This window comes from Leuciscus leuciscus (genome assembly GCF_965113295.1).
Source record: "Leuciscus leuciscus genome assembly, chromosome: 9".
Lineage (NCBI taxonomy): Eukaryota > Metazoa > Chordata > Actinopteri > Cypriniformes > Leuciscidae > Leuciscus > Leuciscus leuciscus.
Window position 1 is genome coordinate 24,402,197 of NC_138733.1, and position 10,506 is coordinate 24,412,702.

Sequence of the window (10,506 nt, forward strand, 5' to 3'; positions counted from 1 at the left end):
AGTTTTAAGGAAACATGGGGTTTAAGTGAAGTCTTGTGTAATGGATCATGAGGAAAACCTAATTCTGAATTTTTATTGGTAGGTATTTTTTTATATATATGTTGTGTAGCAATATATGTATGTAATTGTATTTAAAAAAAAATAAAAAATGTTAGTGTCTTGACATTTGATGTGATTATGTGAGATGTTTTTGTTCAATTAAAAAAAAAAAAAAAACTTTTAAAAACAGGAAGGAACGGGAAGGAAAAAAGCAAGAGAATTTCTTTTTTTGAATAAATAAAGAGATTCAAATCTCTCTCTCTCTCTCTCTCTCTCAGATCACTTTGATTACTAAAGCACTCTAGAGCATCTCTTTTCAGCTGCTGTCTCACATGATCATATCTGTTCACATTCCCATTAAAGTGTGTGGGCCTCCTTTAATTCAGCTTATCATTCATTAACTGACATCTCAAATGCTGATAGCATATGAGCATCAATAATCCTTACTGATAGCAGCTAAAAGTGATCTTGTGTAACGTAGTGGCTAGGTTTACCATGACTATGAGAATAATGTTAACTGGGGAGGGGGAAACGTGATTCACAAATAAATTGCGATTTATCAAATGATCCAGCACTGATTAGAAAAAGGAGGAACGAAACAAAATATCATGTCAAAATACGAGGCCCTTCATTAACAAATATCATTTTATCAAAATTCTGATATTTTGGGGTAATTATAAAACATTCTGAAGACGTTCAAAATGCTTTTTGAGTAGTTCATTACACCTATTTTACAGAATGAAGTTTATTTTGTGGCTTACATTTACATTTATTCATTTAGCTGACGCTTTTATCCAAAGCGACTTACAATTGCTATATATGTCAGAGGTCGCACGCCTCTGGAGCAACTAGGGGTTAAGTGTCTTGCTCAGGGACACATTGGAGTCTCACAGTGGATTCGAACCCGGGTCTCTCACACCAAAGGTATGTGTCTTATCCATTTGCACCACCACCACCCATTAAAGTGGTGTTGGCTTAAATAAATTACATGCTACTCAGAGACTGACAGGTTTGCCTAGTCAAAAATGTTACATTCGGCTGTCGCAAATTCATTTACTTTTGAAAATCAAGTTCCCACCAGGAAAGGAGTGGTTTTGACACAAAATAATATTTTTATTATCTCTTATAACCTGTTGTAAATAGTGAACATTTTAATTTTTAAACTTGATACTCTTGACTTAAAAGTCTTAAAAGTTTTTTTTGACATATACACATCAAAAAAAAAAAAAAGCCTGAGCATTGAAATCGACTTGAAATCGGCTAGTCTTGGAAATTCTTTTTTTAGACACATCGTGACTCTTTAATTAAAACTGAATCAAATCATGAGGTGCCTAAAGAGTCCCATTCCTAATTCTGACGGAGAAGTGACTTCACACGATTCTTCTGATTTACAATCTCAAAGCTTCCCCACATGACAAGAAACCTGGACACAACTGTTGCAAACAGCATACCAGGATGGAAACAAAACATTTATTCTTCCTGATATATCTCAGACAAGACTCTCCTCCTTATTTCTGAAGTACTCTAATCGACTACAAAGTCGAAGCACATTGCCTGGGTTTTCAAGAACAAAGCTGAAACAGGTAGACTGACCAGAGGAGCTCAGTGTGGTGAAGTGGGAAACCAAGTGACCAGTTTTCAGGCCTGTTACTAATTTTACACAATAACCACGTGTGCTATGCATTTTTTATGCCTATTAGAATATCACACCATTAGCTGATGCTAACATCAAACTCTATTGAAATCAATTGCAAGTTGCAGCCTATTTTCCAAATCGCTCATTTAAAAGGGTTCACTTCAGCTAGGACACTATGCATCACTCGATTTGAGAAAAGATCAATATTAGTCAGTCGGACACAGCAACTAAGTCATGAGATGTCAAATGTAAACAATGCTGGTAGTTATGGAGGCAAAACAATACCATTTCTCTTCCTTTCAGTAAGAGCATGCGCTATCGTGATTGTTCCTCTCCGTCACCCTCCACCACCCGCAGCTCTCTCCCTCTGATTGTTTCAGGATTGTTTTAGAGCTAAAGGAGCTCTTATCTGCATGCCTGTTAACGAGGCCCTTCATTAGCAGCGGTTGCTGCCTTTCAGAATGCCTTTGTCGCCATGGTAACCACAAACCATTGTCACTCAGCGCCGGGACATCTTCATCGGCGTAAGAGCGCATGTCTTAAAGCCAACGTGTTCAAAAACCTCTCAGAGCAGGAACACAGTGCTGCATTCTGGGATGTTCTCTTACTCAGCCTTTAACGCAAGCACATGAAAGAACAAATAAACAGCATTTTCCCCCTAATAAGCGTGTTTATTACACACAACACCATTCATTTTGGTTTCCACATATCTCCGAGATTTTCAATACATGTCAGACATGTGGCGTCGTGGCTAGCCTCGCCTAGCTAATAATGGTTGGTGTGCTTTGAATATGTGCCATTCATTCAAGTGTCATTACTGCCTTAAACCAGCGTCAAAAAAGCTGAATGTGTTTATCTTATTCATTCTCAGGCTGAATTCTCACCTCAGAAGCTCACCTCCCATTAATCTTCCTCAAAGCGGCAGCAGCAGGCTGCTTCTCCGGCCGCTCGGTGCGGATGCCAGGGGTATCTCGGAGCATAATACTATATTCTTCTCTTTATTGAAAGTGACACTTCACGAATAAAGGCCTGGTGAACACCATAAAGACTATTTCATATACAGATATGGTGATTATTTACCTGCTAGTCGAGACAGAGTGAAAACAAACAAAGTGATTTTATGCTTAGCCTGTCGCTAGTGCGAAATGTTCCTGCCGCTGAGGAAATTAGCTGCTGGAGCTTTCTGTGTGACTTTTAAGGAAAACTGGGATGTGCTCACTGCATGTGTTAGTTAGAGCTGCAGTTTTGGATCAGACGCACTCAAACACGCAACATAAACACAAACACACACATTTTCCACATAGCTCAGAAAAAAAAAGATCATATAAGAGGAAATATTTTATCCACAAATGTAAACTCTAGCATTATTTTCTCACCCTCATGTTCTGTATATATAAAACACTCTATACATTACAATATATTAACACATAAAAAGTGGTTTTATATGCATATGTTGACATAATAATGTTTTATACATATTTGTAAATAATTTATTCTAATTATATATATATATATATATATATATATATATATATATATATATAGTTCATAGTATATAGTATATAGTTCAAAAGCACTATATTTGCTCTACTCTAAGTGTCCTGAAGTAATATAATAGCTTGTATCAATATTTAAATCAATTTATTTATCAATATATTAAGCCAATGTTTACTTGAATACAGAATATACTAGCTAAACTCAATTTAACGAGTTAAACAAATGAATTGATCTGGGGCCGTATTCACAAAGAATTTTAAGGCTAAAAGTAGCTCCTAACTGGCGAATTTAGGAGCAACTCCAAAAAATAATGGGCGTGTCACTCGTAACTTTAGGACTCCTAATTTTTTTGACTAAGAGTAATTCACGAAGCATTTTAGCCCTAAAAGTAGCACCTAAGCCAGCTTAAAAGAAGTCGAGAGGACTCCTAACTCACTAAGACCTATTCACAAACCGCTTTTTGTGGCATTTCACGTTGCGATGTTTTGAAATGCGTATGCGGCGGCAACAGGAGCTTCCAATCGCGAGGGAACAATTTTGCATTGGATGCAATAGCGCCACCAACAACAACCAAAACTAGGCTACTCATTGCATGTAAACTAATTGTAACGTTTCATTGTGAATCAAAAATGTTCTTCTCTTTGCAAACGTAGCCAGAGGCATATAGAGACAGATTAATTCAATAATGTTGCAAAGATATTGCATCAATCCATATGTTTCATTAGGCTACTATATATTTGTTTTGCCTTACTCTTTATTTATTTAGGCTATTTATTCAGTTATTCATCATCTTCCGTCCTTCGCACTACTTGTGTAGCGCACGCATTCTCAGACCTGTCACCTGTCACTCATCATCGTAGGGGAGGTGTTTGGAATCATTCCCGCGTTTCAATCATCAGCCAATCAAGGTGGTCACTTCAGTCAAGCTCGTGCATGAGTAATGACGTCATCCATAGCAACGAAGACTCACTCTTAGTTTAGGAGTTTTCATTTTTCTTTACTAAGAGTAGGTCTGAAAGGCTTTGTGAATAACTTTTAAGAGAAAACTCCTAGCTAAAATCTTTTAGTGCGATTTAGGAGTACTCCTAGTGGTGAGATAAAATGCTTTGTGAATACGGCCCCAGATCTATAAAGAAATTACATTTTGAATTAATTCAGTTTGTGAACGAATCCATCCAAATGTGAGGATAACTCAATTGAAATCATAAACAAATCAGTCTAATTTGTGAATGTAAAAAATTCAATGGTTCTGGAGTCAACCGCTCACTGAAGGGGATTTTTTATTTTATTTTTTTGTCACACAAAGCTTTCGTAAAACTTGGAATATAGTGTATTTCACAGAAGAAATAACAACTTACAGGTTTGGAACGACATGAGGTTGAGTAAATATTGACAGAATTAAAAACTTTCGGCTGAACCTTTCAGCAAATAAAGGGACGTTTCGCAAACAAGTAAACGAAATAAGCTGCAATGGGGCCCCGACACTGGCTTTTTCAATGATAATAAACATACAGAAACACACAGGAAAAGGAACCAGACTGCTCTGAACAATACTATACACTCCTTTCCATCTCCGTACCACGGAGAGGTTGCGGGCCCCCATTACGGCCGTGCAAAATAATGCAACCACCACGAGTAAATACTCTTAACAGGCCATGTCAGAGCACGCAAATAAAAGGTGTGTGTGTCTATATGTGCGTGTTTGTATGTGTGTGGTGATCAGCGCACATTACTGTGGGGCCTTTGTGCTTCAGACCGCTCCTGATAAGCTTTTCCATTGGCATTGTTCTGCAGAGATAAAGCCTACTGAAATGAAATCTAAAGGCTGAAAGAGCCCATTTTTCTCTCTCTCCTTCTCTTATTCATTCTCTCGCTCTCTATCTCTCTCTCTGTGAGCTTATCTGTCAGAAAAGCTGAAGAAAATGGACAAGCTGTGAGAAAAGTCCAGGTCGACCACCTCCCTCTCCTGCTCAGCCTTTTTCAAGCTGACCACCGCCAGACGCTCCTGTATCTCCGGCACACATGACTCAAAGCCCTCGCCTCGCCATAATCCCACCAAACTACACGCCGGACGGCGCGACGTGGCCGGCGCAGAACCAATTATGCCCCCACGCAAGGACCAGCGTGTAGCAGTCTGCAGCTGTCAAATGCGCAATAAAATAGCATCAGGCATTTCCCAGATACCCTCACCCCCGAGTCTGGCACCTCTCAAACAGAATTTAGCAAAAACTCTCTCAACTGCTCATTTCTAGCTGTGACAGTGCAGACTCAATCTCTCATTCTCTCTCATATTGTGTTGCTTCCCTCTGGCGAGTGCCACCCGGGAGAGTTGTTCTCATTAACCTTGTGCACCTGTACTAGGCGGCTTTTAAAAGCAGAAAAATACCCTGCCCGAGTCAGTCGGATTCATTTTGTGAGCCTGTGTTGCTTACTGCTTGATTTGAGCCTGATGAAACCTTTTTTTTCTTCTTCTCTGCTGGCCTCCTCTTTAACCTAAAGGCACGTTTGAGCTAATTTCTCCCCTTAGTATTGACATTTTCAGCACATTTCCAAAGGCCTCTTTCAACAGGTCCTCCCTCTCCCTGCGCTGTTATGAAGATGGCTGTTTAAACATGGCGACTTGCTGAGTTGCCTTCAGGCAAATGTGATGCGATTACGCGAACACATACATACTGTCTGAAGTGGTCCCAGGACATACACAGACTAGTGACAAGTGCATAGGCTGGAAAGAGAGAAAGAAAATAATGGGTAAAATAAAAAATTTGAGCGTTACACTATTAAGGTGGTATGTCAATACCATAAATGCATCCAATCAGAGTGAGGTTAACCTGAAATCAGACTAATTAAACAGGGATTCAGGCAACCCACCGACTTTGAAAATATGTAGCATATGTGGTCTTTCTCTCTCTCACACACACACATAGAGTCAAATCTGTCGACAACTTAATAAGACAGACCACATCTCCAAGGAACGCGGCGGACAGGAGCATCACTCCCACTTGACGGACATCCCGACAGGAAGAAATAACCGGAGAGGCTATTAATTGCCCTTTCTATGCCACCCAGCAGAGCATGGAGCTCTGATACGTCTACAGACACTGAAATGTCTTTCTCTCTCATGACCCCTACGAAGATTCATGGAAAAGGTTCAGCCCGCGGCTATACTTAGACGCCTCGCAGAGAGGAAAACACATATCAATAGCCCAACAAGTACGGGTGGCCGACGTTTCCTAGCAGACAGACATCATCAAGGGAATTGCTTCCTGTTTCAAGCTTAGGGTCACAAAGGATTGCTTTAAGGTCACTTAGCAGCAAAAAAGAAAAAAGACATCTGAAAAGATTATTTTGCTTTATTATAGTATACAGTGAATATAGCGTTCATGAGTATATGAGTATAATCACTATAAATTATAACATTTGTAGTCACTAAATAGTGGCAAAAATGTCTATCCGTGGTTAATTTAACTCAAAAGAAAAAAATATTATTATTTCTCAATTAGTTAGGGGTACAAAATTAAAATAGTCTAAAAGTGGATTCAATACATATTTTGGCATTTTCCATAGGATCTCAACGTTGAACAGGAGTGAGGTATGGAATAAATAATGCATAAAATGACTAAATAATGTATAGTGTTTACTACGCAAAGGGGAGCAACGGCAAACTGTTTGTTGGTTGGATCAATTTGTTCCCTTTCATTTGTGTAATTGTAATTAAAACAGAGTGTCTGAGCGGCGGGTATGCGGCAGCATAGACCGGCAACACGGGGCCCTTCCATCTTCCTTCTCTTATCAATTAGTGGAACAATAATATCGTTCCCTCGTCGCAAGAGCCATTAGCATTTTGATTGAACATCTCAAACACAAAGTGCCGAGGCTGTGGAACGCCAGAGGACTGTCTTGTGCCGCGCTTTTTCCCGGCTTTCTCCGTCGGGACCTGTCACTTTCATCTGACAAAAGCCATGGAGAAAAGGGGTGGGGGGCGCGGGTGCTGGGGGAAACAGAGTGACGAGACACAGAGGGAGAGAGGGTGTGGGATGGAGGAAGACAGGTACAACACATCTGAGGAGGGAAAGAGAGGGTTGGGAGGTTAAAGTGGAAATGTGTGTGTGCGAGAGAAAGAGATGGGCTTTTTAGTTTTTTTTGCCTCAGTTGGTCTCTCGGTTTTGAGAGATTGCAGTGGTGCACCAGGACCTCACAACATCCTCTTTAAACAGAGATTTCCTCCAGAACAAGCCCATTGCACACATCTTCAGCCAGCACGTTCTTCTGCACACACACTCGGGAATCACAAGAGAAAGCCTCCACTCAACAGAGCATTCCCATAAACCACTCACATTTGTTCAATATCATTTTGGATGCACGGTATTAGCACTTCATAAAAAAGTATGCAAAAGTTTAAATGTAACATTTACATCCATAAACATTTCACATTCTTCACAGATTCAAACAAATTTGAATCTTCAAACATGTCCAATTATAGATTGGAGCTTTATCATCAAAAATGGTATTTTAAAACACCACATATAATACTGTCCATAATTTATAATCATCAGCCATAACATTATCTGCTCTCTCTACAAGTTCTCGATTCTCAACCTTGTGCATCGCTAGAAAATCTTTTACAATCTCTTTCTATCCGTGTATTTACAGTGTAATTTTCACTAGGTTTCACGTTGGCTCTTTAGACATGAGTTGACGTGAACAACATCACCATGTCAGGCACACTAACCATCTATTCATCAGTGTGGTTTCACACCATGCTTTTTCTTGAGAGGTTTACATAAATGACTTAGGACAGAACATGTTTTCTGTACACAAACCTCAGATAATCTCACAGAATTCGACCACTGAAAGGAAAGCGGATGCAGTCTGCAGTCACTATCTGTCATACTTGATTTGAATGAACGGTCAACCCTAACTATTATACTTTGCTGTGTAACCCATCTCACAACCCTTACCACGAATTGTGCAGATTGTTGAGGGAGAGGTGTGCTATTACTTCTCTAAGAAAATTGGCTTATTTTTGTCTGGCGGACAATAAAACTGCTGAATAAATATAATAGATTTTTATCTAGAGACCAGAATGTTATAAATAGAATAATATCATGAAGCAACTACCCAAAACACACTAGCAACCACATAACTACACCCTAGCGGCCATCCAGAATCACATATATTACTGTACACAAGTTTGGGATAAGTTTTTTTTTTTTTAAGAAATTAATACTTTACTTCAACAATAATGCATTAAATATTACTATTTTACTGTATTTTTGACTAAATAAATGCAGCCTTGTTGAACATTTAAAAGAGAAAATCTAACCGACCCCAAACGCATGAACCACCGAGGTCTCAGAATGCCTGAGCAACTACACAGCAACACCCTGAGCACTGTAGCATCAAGCTTTACATCACACTCACATTTTCAGTAGAGATATACAAAGGAAATCATTTGGGCGTATAGAGAGTGCAAATCGAACAAGGTCGGGTTTAAACCTAAATCGCATGTAACCCACATGAGCACTAAGGCTCAATATGTCTGGAGCATGTGCACCAATCTCTAAGCCATACTTTTATAAAGAAAATCAGCACATCAATCCAAACCAAGCTTTTCAGAGAGTTCACAGGCAGAAATCGAGACCTTTTGCTTCATGGTTATGTGCGGTCTGTCCGTGAAGGGAGAATGACTACGTAGATGCTGAGCTTTGTTCCTTTCTTCTTTCTATTGTCAGTGTAAAGTCATCTACTACACACATAGAGAGATAGTGAGGACAAAAAGATCGATGTGGAGAAGTGGTGAGTATGAATTGCCACAGCGGAATCCATACTGCGCAGTCACACTAAGCGTCAATGGATCATATTGGAAGTTAGCATCCAGGGAAGTATACAGAGTCAATATGGCTTTCTTTCTCGCTTGCCTTCCTTCCAAAACACACACACACACACACACAGATATAACCACAAGCTCATTAGCCACACACAAAAAAAATCATGATAGCACACAGTCCGAGGGAAGCTTCCTCTGGTGGATACAATAACCAGCCCTTTATTTCCACAGGGAAATTGAGGGCCATGCCAAGTGAGAGATGGGATTAAAAAAAGAAAGCATAAAAGCAAATGAAAGAGGATGATATTTGAACAGCCATGTGAGGACACCTGTGGCGCCATTAGCGGGTGGAGTTAGCCGAGGGGGGTTGGGCTTAATAATGCATGAACCAATCAGGTTGCCGTAAAGTCATTATTTGCATGGCGGTTGTGGCGGAAGGTCACGTGCCCTTAAAAGCAGCTGGTTATTACCACTGTTTTATTATTTATCAAAACCATTTTCACATCCAAGAGACCAGCCCGCCTCTGCAGCTGCTCCCCGACCCCCCCTGCGCCGCCAGCCGGAGACCCCCCGCCAATCACGCTGCCTGCCAATCAGCTAAGGCAATCACAAACACACCAGCCAATCACCAGGGGAATGGGCTGTTTTTGCTCTGCAAACGCCCGGAACGAAAGGTCAGAGGTGTCAATCAGGGGGATATTCTGGGGAGATTGAGAAGTTTATTGCAGGTTAGTAAAAGTATAAGTACTTAGACTGAAAGGCTCATGGGGGAAAACACGGTGTGGCTACTACAAAAATATTCCCCACTTTCTGTCATTTTCATAAACACTGTCGCTTCAATTGTTTGCGCTAATGGAAACAATTTAGCCCTTAGTCAAGAACACCCACATAATCTTAATTTCTCTGATGACTTCTCAACATGGAGGCGCAGATAGCAACCATTTTCAGTGGCGCTATTTGTCGACGTAGGGCGCATCGCAGATCCTACTTCTGAACGCATCTGAGTTGCCTTCCTCAGTTAATGATAATTAATGATAATTGCACATTATACTTAACAGTCCCCGCATGTGAAAGACCCTCTGAGGCGTTACAGTGACTAGTGGAAAGAGAAAGCGACATACATAATAAAAGCCCATTTCCATGTCTAATGTTTGTCTCTTTTCTGCTATTATACATATAAATATATATATAAAATAAAAATACATTATTTTATTTTAGCTTTAAATGTCAGTTACATTTCTTGGCATCAAAACCACTGCTGACTGTTTTTTTGAGGGGTGAATTGACACAAACACAATCTCTTCTTAACATTTAAAGAATTTACATTTCTAAGCGATCTGACAAGTGATCATTTGTATGATACAATGAGCAAACAAAATTCTATACACTTACACTGAGACCCTGTTTACAGTAGTGCGTTTTTGTTTTAAAATGCATAACATTTGCTCAATTACGCTTGGCATCTACACTACTCGAGTTTTCAACCCTCGAAAACGGTGACTTTTGG

The 10,506-nt window shown here is 39.8% G+C and overlaps 1 protein-coding gene across 12 annotated transcripts in view; it reads right to left on the reverse strand.

The window, feature by feature from the left end:
* The window catches only part of msi2b (musashi RNA-binding protein 2b), a 262,677-nt gene that overhangs the window by 94,043 nt on the left and 158,128 nt on the right, over positions 1-10,506 (reverse strand). The gene's annotated exons all lie outside the window — the stretch shown is intronic.